The following is a 19,137-nucleotide window of genomic DNA, read 5'->3' as shown; positions in this document are numbered from 1 at the left end:
TGAAGTTTGGATCAACCTTGAAAGTTGGCTCTTGTATCAGACCTGTCCCCGAAGTGTCCCACTATGCCGTAGTTCCTGTCACTGGCTGACTCACACTCTCTAGAAATGCCCTCACACCATTGCTTATTTTTCATAAAAGAATCCCGTTCTTTGATGGAAGGGAATAAAAACAAACATAAAACCATCTCAGCTTGGCTGTTCTCCAACCTGAGCAGACATGTCAATTGTCTAGGGGAATGACATGATGATTATTGGGCCACAGGCCAGAGCTGTGACCTGCAGTGATCCGGGGAACTGGACCGTTCACCTAAGTTGGAGAATCACTGTCTCTTTTAGACCTGGGATTTTCTACAGTCTTTACCAAAGAGGCAGCTACTCATCTGGCTTCCTGACACCCCAATACCAAGATATGGTTTGTGGTGGTTTGGATTGTCAACCTGACAGGCTCTAGGATCCCCTAGAGGAGACAAGCCTCTTGGCATGCATGAGAGATTTTCTAGATTAGACTAATTGAGGTGGGAAGAATCTACCCTCACTGTGGGTGGTTTCGTTCTATGGGCTGGAGTCTTGGACTGAATTAAAAAGGAGAAAGTGAGTTAGACACCTGTATTTGTCACCCTCTGCTTCCTGGCGGCTGATGTCATGTGACCAGCCTTTTCAAGCTCCTGTGTCCGTGTCCTCTCTGACGTGTGAGACCAGTGCTTTTCCTTAAGTTGTTTCTGTCAGCATATTTTATCACAGCAGGCACGCGTGATTCACAAACCCAATGGTGTACAGGTCTATCCAACTCCTGAATCAACATTCTGCGTGCTGAGTCAATGGCCATGACCAGAAACCAAGGAATCGATTCTTTAATCAGCCTTTATGTGTCTTTTAGATTCTGAAAACTCTGAGCCTACTGCTCTGGATACTTATTAGAGTGTTTTTAAAGACTAGGTCAGGAAAGCCAATAGAAGATGCATGTCATGGGTCAATCACAGACTGGCTAGCCTTGGGGTGTCACAGGTCAATCACGACGGACTGGCTAGCCTTGGCTTAAGTGCCATGTTCCAGTTCAGTCTGACTAGCCCATTAGGATGGACCATGTGGTCTAAAACAGGACCACAGGAGGGTGAAAAGCAGAGCTGTGGTGGGTTAAGGCTTGAGTGGTTCCCAGTTTACGCAAAGGTAATCGGGGACTCTGATAGAATGGAGCAAGAAAGGGTGTGAGCTGGGTGGTGGTGCACACCTTAATCCCAGTGTAGCAGGAATCTTAAAAGTTCTTATTAATAAAATCAAACCTGAGGCCAGTTACTGGGGTGAACACTGGAAGATCAGAGAGACAGAACAAGCCACAGCTTCCTCACCTGGCCAATTCCTCAGGTGATCCTGTTTCCTCAGACTGGATGCCTCTCAGCTAAACAGTGCTGCTCAAAGTCTAAAAGCTTAACCAGCTAAAAGCTTTTGGTTTCTGGTCCTCACGCCTTATATACCTTTCTGCTTCCTACCACCACTCTCTGGGATTAAAGGCGTGAGTCACCATGCTTGGCTGTATCCTTGAACACATGGATTTCTGCCTCTGGAATGCTAGGATTAAAGGCGTGTGCTACCACTGCCTATCCTAAGTATCTAGTGGCTTTTCTGTTCTCTGACCCCAGATAAGTTTATTAGGGTACACAATATTTTGGGGAACACAATACCACCACATTAGGAAGCAGAAGCAGCAGATATCTGTGAGTTCCAGGACACCCTGGTCTACAGAGTGAGTTCCAGGACAGCCAGGGCTACACAGAGAAACCCTGTCTTGAAAAACCAAAAAGAAAAAGAAAGAAAGGGTGTGAAGAGACAAAGACATTAAAACAGCAGAGACACACGGTACAGCCGGGGCTCCCAGTGGAAATCTTGCTCTAACATGAGCTGTCTTAAGTAGGTCGTTGAGTTTTGCCACCTGTAGTCCTTTGCCCATAGAACGATGCTGAGCAGAGTGCCTCAGTCTGTTTGGGCCACGCTAACAAAGTTCTATAAGTGAGGCGATTGGCTCATAAACAACAAGACGTTATTTCCCACAGTTCCAGAGGCATCTGCAGTCAGGAAGCAGGGAGTGACGGATGCTGGTGTTCAGCTTATTTCTCTTCTTTATTCCGTCTAAGACCCGAGTCCACAGAATGGAGCCACCCATAGTTAGGGTGGTTCTTCCCACCCAACCCAACCTAGAAAATCCCTTACAGGCATGCTCAGCTTTGTCTCCTAGGTGAGTCTAGAGTCTGTCCGGGTGACAGTCACTATTAACCATCACAGACTGAATCTTGGCTTTGGGTGTGTTGGGAAGCTCCGTAAGCAGCTGCCTCTCTTATAAGATCTGTCACTTGATGAGGACCTACTTTCTAGCCCAAAGAGGGCAGCAGCATCTGTGTCCTCACATAGTTGAAGGAAGAGTGAGTTCCCTTGGGCATATTTTATAAGGACACTAAAGCTATTGATTAGGGCAAAGACCCCATGGTTTAACTACATCCACAAAGATCCCATCTCCTCACACTGCCATCTTGGGGATTGCAATTTCAACAAGGATTATTGGAGGGGCATAAATTCAGACCACCATGCAGAAATGGATAGACTATAAAAATCTGATTCCATTTTGCTTTTCTTATAGAATTTCTAAAAACTGGGCGCTGAAGAGATTGCTCAGTAGTTAAGAGTGATGCCTGGTCTCGTCAAGGACCAGTATTTCATTGTCGGCCCCCACATCACATAGTTCCCAGCTGCCTGGAATTCCAGTTCCCAAGCATCCAACACCATGTTCTGACCTCTAACGGTACCTGCACACACACGCACACACACACACACACACTAAATCTTCAAAGAAATTCCTGGGAATGTTCTGATAACAGTACAGCATTTATCCCTGACTATAAACCCATAACCTCTGCTTTAATGATGGCTTGGTATGCAACAGAGGTGTTCAGCCCATGATCTGTCTGTCATGAGCTTCTTGAAAGTGTTGCTGGAGAAATTCTCTCCAGCTCCCGCCGCCAAGTCCCACCAGTCCCAGAGCCCATTTATAAAATAAACATATAAACTCTTACATTATTTAAACTGCTTGGCCATTAGCGTAGGCCTATCACTGTCTAGCTCTTACTCATATTTAGCCCATTTCTATTAATCTTTACTTTGCCTCATGGCTCATGGCTTACTGGTACCTTACATCTTCCTTGTCCTGGCGGTGGCTCCAGCCAGTCTCTCTCTTCCCTTCCTGTTCCCTCAATTCTCTTCTCTGTTAGTCCCGCCTATACTTCCTGTCTGGCTACTGGCCAATCAGAGTTTATTTACATATAGCGATATCCACAGCATGAAAGGTTTATGTTTTTATTTTAAAGGTGAGCTGCTTGAAATGGGTACTGGGGCTAGGGTGCTGATTCTCTGCAAGAGTGGCAAGTGTTCTTAAACCACTGAGCCGTCTCCTAGCCCAGTCCATAAGCTTGCCTAGACCAAGATCCGTGGCTTTCAGAACCATTTTATCTTATTACAGAATTTGAAAAGAAGTTTTGTTTGTTTGGTTGGTTGGTTGTTGTTGTTTTGGTGTTTTTTGGTTTGGGGGATTGTTTTGGCTTTTTTTGAAGATATGAAACATTGATATAAGCATTCCAGCAAACTTTGGCAACAAATAGCAACAATAGCGAAATGTTCACTCTCTTCAATCGAGTAGTTATACTTGTGAGAATTTAACCCTGAAACAATCTTATATTTACACAAAGAATTATGCACACTGATCTTATCTTCATTTATAATGAAGAAAAACATTATAATAATGAAACTTATAGTTTATAATAATGAAAAACAATGCAAATTTCCCTCACCACAAAATTAAATTAGCAAAGTGAGATCTGTGTACTATAATATGGACCATTAAAATTATATTTAAAAGCATTAATAATTTTAACTTAAGTGAATTCATAAGTGTTCACTATGATATTATCTATACCTTGGAATACGCTCGACATTTTCCACAATGAAAACTAAAAGCATGTTGATCTTAAGAATGTCTACATCAGCCGGGCGGTGGTGGCGCACGCCTTTAATCCCAGCACTTGGGAGGCAGAGGCAGGCGGATCTCTGTGAGTTTGAGGCCAGCCTGGGCTACCAAGTGAGTTCCAGGAAAGGCGCAAAGCTACACAGAGAAACCCTGTCTCGAAAAACAAAAAAAAACAACAAAAAAAAAAGAATGTCTACATCAGCTGGGTGGTGGTGGCAGCACACATTTAATCCCGGCACATGGGAGGCAGAGGCAGGCAGATCTCTGTGAGTTCAAGGCCAGCCTGGTCTACAAAGTGAGTTCCAGGACAGACAAGGCTACACAGAGAAACCCTGCCTCGAAAAAAAAAAAAGTCTACATCAAAAAGAAAATGTTCATAAAGCATTAAGGAAAAACAGGTTACCAAACAACTACAGAAGTCAGGAAGCTTCCATAGAATTCCAAATGTGTAAAACAGACAGACAAACATATATTCCCTTGAAATGGGATTCATATCATGACTTTAATGAGAATGGCCACTATAGGCTTATATGTTTGAATGTTTGGTCTCAAGTTGGTGAAACTGTGTGGGAAGGATGAGGAGGTGTGGCCTTGTTGGAGGAGGTATGTCACTGAGAATGGGCTTCAAGGTCTAAAAAGCCTTTCCTTTTAAAATGCCATTCCCAGTCAGCTCATGCTTCCCCCTTCCCTGCCTTGTGCTTGTGGGTCAAATGTCAGCTCTCAGCTGCTGCTCCAGCACCATGCCTGCCCGCCTGCTGCCATGCTCCCTGCCATGATGGTCATGGGCTCTATTATCCTCTGGAACCATGATCCTCAAATGTTCTCTTTTATAAATTGCCTTGGTCATGGTGTCTTATCACAGTAGTGGGAAGTGAACTAAGACACATATATGAAACATTCATTTTACATACATCTATTACCTATTGGTTTTTATGTACAAGTTATACTTAACCAGAGGATATGTGAATAAAAGCCATATTAAAGATTTTCTTTTCACATTTTCAAAGATTTATTTAATATGACGTATTGGATACCCATCAAAAATTCAAATCCAATCTTAAAGTCTTCAAAACAGGGGCTGGAGAGATGGTTCAGTGGTTAAGGGCACTTACTGTTCTTCCAAAGGACCCAGCTCAATTTTCAGCACCTGCGTGGTGGCTCCTCACTGTCTGTAACTCCAGTTCCAGGAGTTCCAACACCCTCACACACACACACAGATACATACAGGCAAACACCAATACACATAAAATAAAAATAAATAATAATAATAATAAAAAAAGTCAGCATGGTGTAATCCTAGCTTTAATCCTAGCACTTATCAGAAGTTCAAGGTCATCCTTGAGTACATAGTAAGTCTGAGGCACACCTGGGTTATGTGGGACCCTCTCTTGATTTTTTTAAATAAAAAAAAATGAGGTTAAAGGAAGAGAAAGAAACACAGGGAAGGGGATGAACCACACGGGGATGAGGCTCATCTCCTGCCTTGCCGAGTGTGTGAACCAGGTCAAGTTTTTAAGCCCCAGTCTGTGAGTGAGTCCATGCTCTGCTCTGCAGGGTCTACATGAAGGTTAGTGAAAGAAATCCCGAGAAGGCTTTGACATGGCACCCAAGCAGAGTAAGGACTCTGGGGGTTACTTTAGTAAGGCCCGAGTCTGACTTCCACTGTGGCTATGCCTGTACCTGACATTGTATTAGCCTTCCAGTAATAAGGAATACCCGCCAATCCCAAATGTACATACGACTGAAAATAGCCTCGAAACACAGGAAATAAAAACCAATGGGTGTGCAAGGATAAATCGACAATTATAGTCGGAGATTTTAATATTTTTCATAATTTTATAAGGAGACAAATAGTAAATAATGTAGATTTGAAAAACATTATCTGCTAACATGACCTAATGGGTGTAAATAAAACACTACACTGAACAGTCAGAATATGTATTATTTCTGAAAATATATAGAATGTTTACCAAGAGAAATCATACAGCCATTTATAAGAGGTTTCAATAAATTTAAAATGAATAGTTTTTTTCTGACGAGATTAAATTTCAAAAATGCGTCTTGAAATTCTCTAAGTAAGTTAAGACACTACTGAGAAACCTGTAGGCCAAAAAAGAAATTATGAGAAAAGCCAGAGAGTATTTTTGAGTGAACGATAATGAAAATATAAAATAGAAGAATGTGAGATTCAATGCTTAGAGGAAATCTGCGTCTTTAAATGGTCTCTGGACCCAAAGCTCTTGGAGCAACACCTAGACACTCCAGAGCTAAAGGAGAATTAGCTTACAGTAGCAGAAGAAAAATGGGAAATATGTTACTGCCGTTAAGAAGGACATAAGAGCTGTCACTCCAGACGAAACATGTTTATTACAACACATTTGACAACTTCCATGCCACTGAGAACATGAAAAGACCGAGGTAACAATGTAGCAAGACACAGAGTTTACTATTCAGAGCTGGGGCTCTGGAGTCGGGTGGCTGTGATCGGGATCTGTGTCCCTCTCTCTTACAAGCTGTGAATTTGAGCAAACCTCTTCTCCATACCTTGCTTCCTTTAGACTCAAGGGCAATGGGATTTTATGATGGAAAGGAATGGTTTTGTTAAGAACTATATCAGTTCTCCCCTCAGCCGCACATACACTGAAACTGGGATGATACAGGGAAGATTAGCACGGCCCCTGGGCCCCTGAGCAAGGACGACACACAAATTCATGAAGCGTTCCATAATTTTTTGTAAAAGAGATCTGTACCAGGTACTACATGTTAGTTTTTTATACTGTCTTCTATCTTATATGCTTTTTTTTTCTGAATTGAGAAATGCAATTAATTCTGATGGTTCACATGAAAATGTTGAAGTTTTTAGGTAATGCTAGAGTTTTTCTGGGTCAGAGCTAAGCTATTAATGGATGTTGCTAAAAAGGCCACATACACACTTCAAAAGTCTATCGGCAATGTGTTTAAATTTGACCATGAAATGTGTCAACTTTAAAAAGAACTGCCCCCGATGAAGTCCATTCTTTTTTGGCATGACCTCCCCTTAGTCAGCCTCCACCTCAGCTCCTGACACACTCATCATCCTAAGAGTTAAGGGTTGGCCTCAGGACGTGCCTGCAAAGTTGTGTGTGAGCCCTAAAGTGCAGTGCACACTGGTGGCTAAGGGATTCCTGGACCAGCAGGCAGGACCGAATGCAGCTCATCTTCTGTACTCTGCAAGCTGCTAGAATCCAGGTTTCTCTTCCTCAGGGCTGAAAGTCTGGATGTTTTTGACCATTTGATCCCGGGGCCAGGGCATAGTTAGGTAGGGAGGCACCTGCCCCCTCCCTCCTATTTAGTCTTCCTCCAGCTCAGTGACCTTAGAGTCCAAACCATGCCTTACACTCCCTCAACCAGTGCCAGCTGGTACGCAGCTCCAGGACTCAGCCAACAGACTGGCAGCCAAGGACACCACCTGAAGGCCAGGGCTGGCTTCTTCTGAAGGCTTCTGATGGCTGCCCAGTAAAGCCACAGTTGGCTGCTTTGTCCCCCAACTCGGTCCCCCAACAAGCGCCTCCTCACCAGGCAGAGAAGTGAGCCGAGAGATGGTCCACCAGGACAGAATATGAACCGGGGCTGAGCTGGAACATCTGCTTCCTCTGGGGTACCTTTCCAAAAGCCTAGCAGTGTTTGCTTTCCAAGTGGATTCCCAGCAATCCGGAGGAGGAGGGGGCGGGGCAGCGGCACACAGTCATCGATATCTGGGGCTAGGTGGCTTCACTGTGGTTTTATTCTGTGTACACAGGGTCAAGGAATACTTAGTCTTTTTTAGACATTTCATGTTCTGTGTGTGTAGTGTGTGTGTGTGTAGTGTGTGTAGTGTGTGTGTGTGTATGTAGTGTGTGTGCATAAGCCAAAATTCAAAACAAGCCCAGGTGTTGTTCCTCAGGGGCTGTTCATTTTGTTTTTTGAGACAGGGTCTTTCATTTGTCTAGAACTTGCCAAGTAGGGTAGGTTCGCTGGCCAGAGATCCTCAGGAATCCACCCGTCTCAGCCTACCCAGGGCTGGGATTATAAGCACGTGCCACCATACCTCACTTTTTCAATGAGTTCTGGGGATCAAACTCAAGTCTTGTACATCAAGCACCTTACACACTACACTAACCCCCACGCTGAACTCCTTAAATGTCACCAATGAAAACACATTTCTAAGGTCATTCATTTCATTAAAGGACCCTGGATTCCCATCAAGCCACCCTGCTGCTCAGGTGCCCATCTGAAGCTCTTGGCTGACATATGGTGAGGGAAAGTGTCTCTAGAACAGGGTCATTCAGGTGGGATGCTGGCAGTCCTGCCTTTGTCTGTACATGTCCGATGAACTGTCCTGGGTCTTTCTCAATCAAACAAACATGCATGCAATGTTATAAATGCTGAAATAAAAATAAATGATAGCCATTACAACATAAAGGGATCACAGTATGAGCTTGACATTAGCCGGGATCTGACCTATCTGATTTTATTATTATGCCACAAGGGGAAAAAGCTCAAACTAGCCCAAATTATGACCTGGTGTATAAAATCAGAGGCAAATGATTTGTTTACAATGAGAACGAACTTTCATGCCACTTTGAGATTGACGGGAGAAACATATTTCTCCTTAGTACAACTTTAAGGGGAAATTATCGTAGGGACTTGTTGAACACTGAATTAGGAAAAAGAGAGGCTATGGCTAGCTGAACTGCAGAAGGTCAAGACCTGCTGGAAATAGTATTTATAACCCGGGGGGCTTATTCTCCTTACCTGAGCTTAAGTGGACAGTGCCAATTCCATGCTTCGGTGACTCATCTCCTTTCTGTTCACATATCAGGCCAACGTTCAGGGCCACTATATAATTTGTGACATTTTTGTTTACTAAAATTCTGTGGTGGTCTAGTTCTGACTTCTTAGAAATCACCTCTTGTCCGCCATGCAGGTTTGGAGCCTTGTCTAATTCTTTCGTAGCCCACTGAAATGAAGTGGCTCATCACACTCACTTCTGTTACAGTCTATTGAAATGTCAGGGGGTTCACGGCATTCTTCTGACTCTAAGGGATGGGCAATGTGACTCAGAATGGGTGACATTTCTGGCATAGCTAGGGCTAAGGGTTCCACGTCACTGACCTAGTCCCATGGGTTTGCTGCTCTTCATTTTCAAGTATCTCCTGCTGCATGGCGGCTGCAGCTGGCTCTGGATGCACATCCTCCCTGTTGCAAGTCCAGTTAAAAGAGTCCTTTTTATCAATACTACAGGAAAGTCTTCCGCAACGAGATATCATTGGCAGGGCTTAGCTTATACCCTTCCTGGATGAGTCGTGATTCGGAGGGAGACAGAAAACACGTTTTGTTTAGACCTGGAAGGTACCACTATTCCTGAGATCTGGCTTCTGCCTGTGGATTGAGTGGGTGTAAAGCAATGCTTCTGCTGCAGGAAGAAGGTATGCAGAGTCCATGTAGCTAAAACCTTTGGAAAGTACTGGAGAGGCAACTTTATCTCTCCCAGCCCCATGTCTTCGGGGGAATGTAGTGGACAAGCTCCTGTTAGTCTATGTATGACCAAAGCTGATGGTATGGATGCTATGATGTGTGACCTCTGCCATCCAGGAACTCATTATAAGAGAATACATATGTATTCAAATAACCTCAGCATGGAGTATGTTAAGCATGAGGGGATAATGTAGAGATGGGACTTATCTGGGTCTAGAGGAGGAAGGAGTCCTGGTAACTGAAAACAGATGGCTTGGTGGCACACAGGGCCTGTGAGCCTTGAAGGGCAGGAAGGGTTTTATGGGCAGAGATAAGGGGCCCAGGCAACAGCTCTGGCAAATACTCTGTGATTTTAAAAAGGGCTGTTTGTGGTTGGCACTCAGGAGGCTGAATCAGGAGGATGAAAAGTCTGAGACCAGCCTGGGATACATGGTGCGACGGAGAAAGCTTGCCTTGGATCGCGTGGGAAGGGGGGAGCAGTAGTGGGTGTCAGGTTGAACAGCGGGCACGTGGTAGCCTTGGGCAGCGTAGGCAGCAGAGCCGGGGTGCTTGCCCTCTGTGGTGGGGAGCGTGGCTGAGTTTCTAGCGCTCTGGCAGCACTTTTTAAGAGTGGTCCAGATGCTTTCCAACCTCCGGGCTTCTGCACTGGTCCTACAGAATTGGGATAGCTGAGGAATTAGCCACTGGGCTAAGCCAGGCCCATGGTCAGTTCCGCTGTGCATTTCCACATTATTTAAAGCCCCAGACCCCTTCCAGACTAAAGCACTTTGCACTGCCCTGCCTTACTTTTATGGCCCGGGTTGGAATCAGAGCCCAGGCATCCCTGCTCCTGGGTTGAAAAGAGCAGAGCTGAGTGTGGATCCAGGAAGGAGGAGGGGGTGGGCAAGGCACAGCCTCCTCTGGGGGTAAGGAAGAGAGCGGCCGGTGTTCCATCAGATCTCCCCATGTCCCTACCATCACCCCAGCGGCTCTCCCTGGACTGCTTTGTATGAGGAGATGGCAGAAACCAGGAGGGGGTTTCTAGTTCTGTTTGGAAGAAGCCAGACTGTATGATACCTGCCAGCAAGTAATCTCCAAGTAATCAGCACAATTGGGTAGAGGGGTGAGGAGGTGGGGGTGGGGGGAGGGATGGGGGGGATGGCACAGAGCCTTCATAGCACTGAGTGGGTTTACATTCCAGGTAAATACACAATTCAGTTTGATTTTTGTTTTTTTTTTTCAAGACAGGGTTTCTCTGTGTAGCTTTGGCGCCTTTCCTGGAACTCACTCTGTAGACCAGGCTGGCCTCGAACTCGCAGAGATCCGCCTAGCTCTGCCTCCCGAGTGCTGGGATTAAAGGCGTGTGCCACCACCGCCCGGCTTTCAGTTTGAATTTACCTACAAAGATCGGGGCTGCTTTATTTATTCCTCGCCACTGTGCTCTGCCTTGGGCGGCACAGCCACTGTTACTGAAAACGAGTTCAGGCCTGAGCACAGGTGTTCACGGTACCCTGCACTAGGGAACTGAGTCAGGACTTTTAGAATGATGACAGTGGAATTGTGCTGCTCATTTTACTCAAATGGAATGATTGGCTCATTTAAGACTTCTGCAACTCTAGGGGAAATGGAGGAGATCTGTAGGAGGCAGGGGGCCCGGGGGGCGGAGGCATCATTTTCTTTTCTGTTTATCAGAGCAGATGCCTCTTGCCTGAAGGCAGACATGTTGGCAGCATCTGGCTGGGGTGTACTCTGCCATCCACCCATACCTCCCTGTCTGCCCCCTCCTCCGCTGAGCCACCTAGAGTTCCCTTCCTAGAATAAGAATCCACGAAGGGTCTGCAACTCACCAAAGCCCAGGCCCCAGGCCCCAGGGCTGGACTGCCTAGGGTTGCCTGGCAGATAGGCCTGTGACATCTGAGCTGGGCCTACTATGTGTCCCTGCTCTTTTTCATGGTGCAGCCTCGGGCTGGTTGCTTCAGGACAGGCAGATTCAGTCTTTAGCTAACAAACCACAGGATTTTATTTAATTCCCCACGTGGTGTAGAATAGCTTTAAACTAGATCTCTCTGCAGCCCAGGCTGGCTTAGAACTCCTGATCCTCCTGCCTCAGCCTCTCAAGTGTAGGGATTACAGGTGTGCACCACCACAGCCAGCTATGAACTTACGGGATTCGGAGCTGTTGTTTGGTTTGGCCGGCTCCCGGCTCCTCGCCTGGGATGCTACTATCCCTGTGTCTGCCTTGGCGTCTTTCCAGGCCCTTTCTGGGCAGACAGTTTCCCTCTTGTGGCATTTTGCTGTGGTTCTCAATCCCCTTGGACTAAGGCGGTGCCTGATTCTTCCGGCGCGGCTTGGTGCTCGGTTCCTTCGGCTTCCTGGCTCCGCAGATGTGACTTCTGGAATGTCTTGGCTTCCTGTCAGAAACGCCAGCTCTTCCCAGCCTCTGATTAAATGCAGCGTTTCCGGGGGCAGTGCCCTTTGCTTTTGTAACCTTTTGGTCCTCTGGCTTGAAGGTCCACAGGGGACTGACTGTACTGGCAGTCAGGTCTGCAGTGAGTCCTGGAGCTACAAGGTGCCTTAGCAATACGTTTCTGTTGCGGATGGAGTTGACAAGAGTTTTAAAGACGGTCATTTGGAGACACTTGCAAGATTTCCCACTGTGTATTCAAAGAACCACATCCCAGTAACCCACCTCCGTGTGCCAGCCTGCCTTTTGACACTTTCTCCTACCGGGGCTGCTCTTCGCTCAGCCCTGCGGTCTCCTGGCCTTGGCATAAGCTGCTGCCTCCACAGACAGGCCATCTTCCCTGCCCCTATGGATATAGGCAGAAATGGATATCCATAGCTCTTCTGTGTACTCCAAAAGCACTCTGGAGCCTCCTCTAACCAACCTAATCTCTCTTTTAATCCCTGCACTGCCGTTGTGCTATTCTTATATTTTCTACATTCTAAGAGCCATCATAAAAAAAAAAAAAGTAAAAAAAAAAAAAAGGTGGTGGTAGGGGGCTGGAGAGATGGCTCAGTGGTTAAGAGCACTGACTGTTCTTCCTGAGGTCCTGAGTTCAATTCCCAGCAACCACGTGGTGGCTCTCAACCATCTGTAATGAGATCTGGTGCCCTCTTCTGGCCTGCAGACAGAACACTGTATACATAATAAATAAATCTAAAAATAAATAAATAAGTAAGTTTAAAAAAAAAAGAGCCATCATTTTTTGGGTTACAATTATATCAAGACATTCAACGGTTTTTAGTATCACCTCAAGAGTTGTAAAATCATCCCCACGGTCAATTCTAGAATATTCGCATTGCCCTACAAGGCAGGCTTATATTGGTTAGTTCACATCCACTGATACTTCAATCTTCCCAGCTCTGACTGTCTGTAGATTAATGTGTTTAGGATACTTCATATAAATGGAATCACATACGTATGACCAGTAGTGGCTGGCTTCTTTATTTAAAGCACGATTGTTTTCAAGAGTCACCCATGTTGTAGCATGTATTAGCAGGACTCCATTCAAGAGAACCATTAACAACATTTTAACAACTCTGAAGTAAAGATGTAACTTCAAGTCCGTGGTATGCATAGTACAATTAGCACCATTTTTTCTCTCTCTTAGTCATACTCAGAAGAATGGTTTACCGTCCAGTTAATAGTGTCAAAAGCTGAAACCCTATACCCGTTAAACACTAACTCCCTATACTTTTCTCCGGTCGGCCCCTGGAAGCCTGTGAGCTAGCCCATAGGTGGGGCTTACAAGACCAAAGCCTGCATGTGGAGCCCTGCAGCTGGCCTTTCCTTTCTCAAGATCTTAATCACAGCTTAGCAAGCTTATCAGAAGCCAGGCATCATGAAGGACTGGAGTCCCTTTCTTCTCCCCAGCCCTTATCTCCGCTCTCTGCTCTTGTGGAATCCTTTCCGCTGAGCTAATGATAGTTATTCAACAAATATTTATGTCAAGACTCACTCTTTGTCTCTTAAGAGTTCACAGTGTAGCTGAAAAGACCAGAAGTTAAACAATAATTGTTCCAGATGACCCAGCAGCATTGCTTCTGAGTATATTACCTCCAAAGAAATGAAAGATGGACACTCACATTTGTAAACCAGTGTTTATAATAAAAATTGTTCATGCTAGCCAAAAGTAGAAACAACCCAAACGCTTGAAGACGGATGATTGGGCAAATTGTATGCACATGCAATAGAATATTATTCAGCCTTCAAAAGGAATGATATTCTGACTCATTTTACAGTATAGAAGCTTCACTGTACAGACTACGCTTGGGGCCACATTGCTGCCATCTTCAGGAGCCTGGCTGGATCTTCTCACAGAAGATCACATCAGCTAGATTTGTTAATGGGAAAGAGTCGCGGCTCTCCTAAGTATCCTGCCATCTCTCCCAATCAGTTGTCCACAATTCTGCTCACTGTTGAGTGCTGTAAGCCAAGCAGGCTGCTGAAGTCTGGGCAGGACAAAGAGCAGGCAGTCTAGGGCTCAGAAATGGGGGCCTGGAGAAGCCATAGCTGTTACCTAGCTATCTAGGTGATAGAAATGGTGGGACTTGATAAAAGTTTAGGCTGCGTACAGTTGAACCCAGAGACCCACGGGAAGAGTGGCCTGAAGGAGCTGCACCCAACGAGGTCCCAGGTTTCTGGTTCGGGGGACTGGTTCCATGGGATGATATGGGGGCTGGCAGAGGATGACTGCGCTTGCGTGGCGATGATGAATTCAACTTCCTATTTTCAGATCTGCTGAGTCGAAGGGGCTTGCAATACAGCTAAGCAGACAGCTACCCTAAAGAAAATATCAGCTTTAATTTTATTCAAAGACTCAGAAGGAGTCGCTAGGAAAACAGATTGAGGGTTTTTTCCCCCTCGTCAGCCTTCTAAAGAGTGTATAGGACCAGCTAGGCCACTTGCGGAATCCTGGCGGCTGCCTGTGCACCGCCCACTTCCTGTTTATTTTCATCAAGGAACCCACGCTTGGCTTGTTCCTCTCCGTTCTTATTTAGGGAATCACTGATTGGGACTCAGAACCAGTTACTTGGTCTTTCTGGTAGGAAGCCAAGCCATCCTCTCCAGGACTTGAAAGAAGAAAAAAATTTTTTTTAGCTACAGAACAGAGGTTCTCAACCTGTGGGTCCAGATCCTTTGGAGAGCAAATGACTCTTTCCCGGGGTTCACCGAAGACCATGAAAACACAGATATTTACATTACAATTCATAACAGTAGCAAAATTACAATTCTGAAGTAGCAATGAACCTAGTTTTATGGCTGGAGGTCACCACAGTATGAGGAAGTGTTTTAGTGGGTCACAGCATTAGGAAGGTTGAGGACCACGACCCCAGCCTTCATGTTGTTGAGAACGACCCCTTGGTGTTTAAGTTTTGCTCTGCGCTCAGAAGGATCGCCATCGGAGAGATACTTTGCTGATTTGCTTTGATTTTAGATGTTTAGTTTCTCTCCCGTTCTAAGTCCATTATCTCGGCTGCTGCAGTTTTCAGACATCACTTGGCAGGGTCTGGGTTTAGCCTTATCAGCTGGTTTTGCTATCTCAGCTCCCTGAGGCTGGAGGCTATACCCATAAATCACCAGCTCACACCTAAGGCCTTCCTCCTTCTGTCCTACTTAGGACAGCAGTCTTCACAGGCTACTGTGTGTTTTCTTTTCTCTTGGGAAACGCAGCTGACAGGCACTGAAGGGTGACGACTTTGGGGTTTGGTGGTGACGCATCGCTTCTCTGGTCTGTGACAACAAAACGCCAGTGACCATCTTGTGCACATTTTTCTTGTTTGTTTGTTTTGTGTAACGATGCAACATAAGTTCTACGTTCGGTCCCTTCCCCAGGAACTTAGTTTCTTCATCTGTGAAATGTGGGCAGGGCGATCCGCGTGTCTTTCCCACTTCACACACTCACAAAGATCCTGACTGACACAGAGATGACTCCTGGGGAGCCAGCAAACCTGATTTAGTAAGATGGTGCTATTAACTGGATGCTCTTGTTTTTGAAACACTTCCCTATCCACGGCTTTTCTGTCTTGGAAAGTACTTGCCAGCTGTTCCTTATGACAACACTATCATTTCTCAAGACTTACTGCGGCACATAAGGAATGCATCAGGAGTCTTCTTTGGACGAGGCACTGTGGCCTGTGCCTGTAATAGCAGCACTCTGGAGTTGAAGTGTGTGTGTGTGTGTGTGTGAAGTTCAAGGACAACTTGAGATCCAGGACTTCATTACAAGAATGCAAGGCCTGGGAATGCGCTTAGCGATGGAGTGCTTGCTAACCGCGCACGAAGCCCTGGGCGGGTTCCCCGGCACCTCAAAAGGAAAAAAGTCCCCACTTGAGAAGTAGAAATAAATATAACTATATTACAGATGAGTTAACAGCTGGTAAGAGGTGAAACAGACCACTCCAACCCACATGGTGGAGCGGGGAAGAGACAGGCTTGGAAACAGGTATGATTGATGTGCAAGTCACTAGTTCCTGGGGTGTTTGTTTTGTTCGGGAGGGGGGTGTTCTTGAGACCAGAGTTTCTCTGTGTAGCCCTGGCTGTCCTGGAACTCGCTCTGTAGACCAGGCTGGCCTGGAACTCAGGGATCCTCCTGCCTCTGCCTCCAGAGTGCTGAGGTTAAAGGCGTGCGCCACCATGCCCAGCTGCTCCCTAGCATTTCAATGCACCCTTTCTCTCCCAACCCTGCCAGTCCCCCTTTGCAAAAACATTTTTATCTCCAGGTTTTTAAAGTGTCTGAAAATTACTAAGTAAATAAGAGAAAAGCCTCAGGCCAGTCACTTCTGTGGAAACAGAAAACGAGGACAGAGAGGGGCATTGGGATTTACTGGCCACACAACTCAGAAGAGTGTTCGCTTTACCGCAGGCCCCCAGACAAGGTGACAATCCTGAACTCTGTTCCCTGGAGAGGAGCAGTTCCCCTGCTGTCTTCCACCTTAAGTCTTGCCTGGCTTGGGGGTTGGAGAGAGCAGGGAGAGGGGGCTCAACAGGAAAGGGGGAGGGGAAAGGAGGAAGTCTCTGGAAGAAAAACATCTGGAACTCATCTCTTGGGGACAGGCCAAGAAGGAGGCCCCGGCTCTGGGAACTCTGCAGGCCCCTGCTACCCGACTTTCCAGACTTTCTTCTTAGTGTGTGATCACGTGACAGCCCCCACAGCAGGCACTGAAGATGTCCCAACAGAGATGGACAACCTCCCACCGGAGAGGAGGCCTGCTTCCTGGTCACCAAAACATAAAGAGCTGTGGGTATGCAAATCATAAAAACCCAAGGCTCCGCTGGGTCACTGGCAGTGTGGCCAGTGCGTGTGCGTGTGTGTGTGTGTGTGTGTGTGTGTGTGTGTGTGTGTGTGTGTGTACACGTGTGTGGGTCCTTAGTGCTGAAGGGGTGATGTGAACACAGGAGCTGACGGAAGGAAGCTTTTCCATCTTGGTATTTGCCCTGGCTCTGCTCTCCAGAGGAGCTCTGGGGAAGAACATGGAGTTGAGTGAGATCATCATCCATGGTGGGTGGGTCTTCAAGGTGCTCTAGGCTTGTTTTAGATTTCGACAAAAATTAGGTCTGGAATCATCCTGGGCTGAACTTGAGGTTGGGAGAAGATGTTTAGGAAAATAGATCACATCAGTCATTTCCTTGCTTGGAAAACGTCAGAACTTCTACTGGAGTTGTTCTCACAGGCCTTCCCGACAGGCCCCGCCTGGACTTCCCATCTCGTCTCCCATCCGAACGCTTCAACCACGTTAGCCACTTGGTCCTCCAAGCTGCAGGTTCAGGCCCTTTGCACCTGCTATTGCTTTTGAGTAGAAAAGTGTTCTGGGTGGATGTGTGCAGAGTGTGAGCAATCTACGCACAAAATAAAAATAACGGGATCTTGTCATTTACAACAGCATGGGCGGAACCCGGAAGAAGTGAAATGAGCCAAGACACAGAGAGGCAAATGCTGTCTGATGCCATTTTGTAGAACCCAGAGGCTAGCATCCAATCGGAGGTATATCAGGGAGAGTTTGGTCAGCGGGTGTAGACTTAAATCTGACCGAAGAATCAGGTCTGCACACTATAAGCAGGTGTCAAGATATGACATCTGTGCCTACATATCAATTAAGAACAAAACAAAGGGCTGAGTGTGTTACTGAGCAGGAGAGCATGCTTAGCATGTACAATCTGTGGGGTCAGCCCCCAATACTTCAGTGAACAAACCAACCAACGCCAGCAAAACAGAACTCTCTGGCTTCAGATTGTGATTGAACTTTCCAAACTCCAGCCTGGCTCATCAGTCAGTGAACACTGACGTAATTCATGGGATCTTGACTGTGCCCTGAGACAGCCATGTATTAAAGGCCTGGTCCTCTGGGCGGTACTATCATGAGATGAGGGACTCAGGGCCTCATGGGAAGAAGTGGAGGTGTGTCCCAGCCCCGTCCTGCCTCTTTTTTTGCTTCCTGGCTGCTGTGAAGTGAACTGCCTCCTCCACAGGCCTCCACCATGATGTACTACCTCGCCCCAGGCCACAGAGCAACTGAACAACTGACTATGGACTAGAATTCCAAAATCGTAAACCTGAATGAACTTTCCTTTTCTGTTGTTTTTCTTGTGTTACTAGGGACCAATCCTCTTTTTTAACCCGATTGGCCTGGGGCATTTTGTCAATGTGAAAGGAAGTTGCCTGACACAACTATTCTTAAAATTTTTATCTTGGCCAGGCGGCCGTGGCGGCACACACCTTTAATCCCAGCACTTGGGAGGCAGAGCCAAGTGGATCTTTGTGAGTTCGAGGCCTATAGCAGGAGTTCCAGGACAGCTAGGGCTATGCAGAGAAACCCTTTCTCCAAATACCAAACAAACAAGACAAAGCATATTATCTCAAACATAATAGAAAACAGAATCAATTATGTAGTGAGGATAGGTATCACTTTCTGGGTGATGTAAAATTAATTTCTTCAGTCTTTAAGTTTTGACAGCTGCTGGCTTAGGAGTTGACGGATACACACACACACACATACACACACACATACACACACACATACACACACATATACACACATACACACACATACACACACATACACACACACATACACATACACACATACACACACACACATATACACACACATATACACACATACACATACACACACACACACATACACACATACACACACACACACATACATACATACATACATACATACACACACACACACACACACACACACACACACACACATGCCGCCCCAGGGCTCCCAATGAGAAGCTACTTTTGATTTGAGGTACAGAGGTACAATTACAGGTGTGTGATAAAGGCAATTGCACCCGGCCTCAGAAAGCTCATTAACGAGCCCCGCAAACGTTTATGGTACCAGCCTCACGGAGCAGACGACCAGGAGGCTGGGAGTTTGTCAGATGACCACAGACCCTTAGGCTCCCTCTCTCTTGCCTTCCATTGTGACTTGGTGGCTTTTCCTGTGGTGAAATAGACTCTCTCCCAGGTAGCTGGACCAGTTATATGACTTATTTTGGGTTTTGGTTTGTTTTAGAGCTTTTTTTGGTGTATGTTTTGGCTTTGTCTATGTTCTATGGTTGCCTTATTTCTAGACAGAGCCTCGCTGTTCAGTCTGTAGGGTTAAAAAGTCCGAGCTCATTTCCAAGTTTT

The 19,137-nt window shown here is 46.1% G+C and overlaps 1 pseudogene; it reads left to right on the top strand.

The window, feature by feature from the left end:
- Positions 1-6,625: 6,625 nt before the first annotated feature.
- LOC131921367 (U6 spliceosomal RNA) lies at positions 6,626-6,740 on the top strand (annotated as a pseudogene).
- The last annotated feature ends 12,397 nt before the right edge of the window (positions 6,741-19,137 follow it).

Source organism: Peromyscus eremicus, chromosome 10 (genome assembly GCF_949786415.1).
Source record: "Peromyscus eremicus chromosome 10, PerEre_H2_v1, whole genome shotgun sequence".
Lineage (NCBI taxonomy): Eukaryota > Metazoa > Chordata > Mammalia > Rodentia > Cricetidae > Peromyscus > Peromyscus eremicus.
The sequence above is the reverse complement of the archived record's forward strand: the minus strand, read 5'-3'. Positions and strand labels throughout refer to the sequence as shown.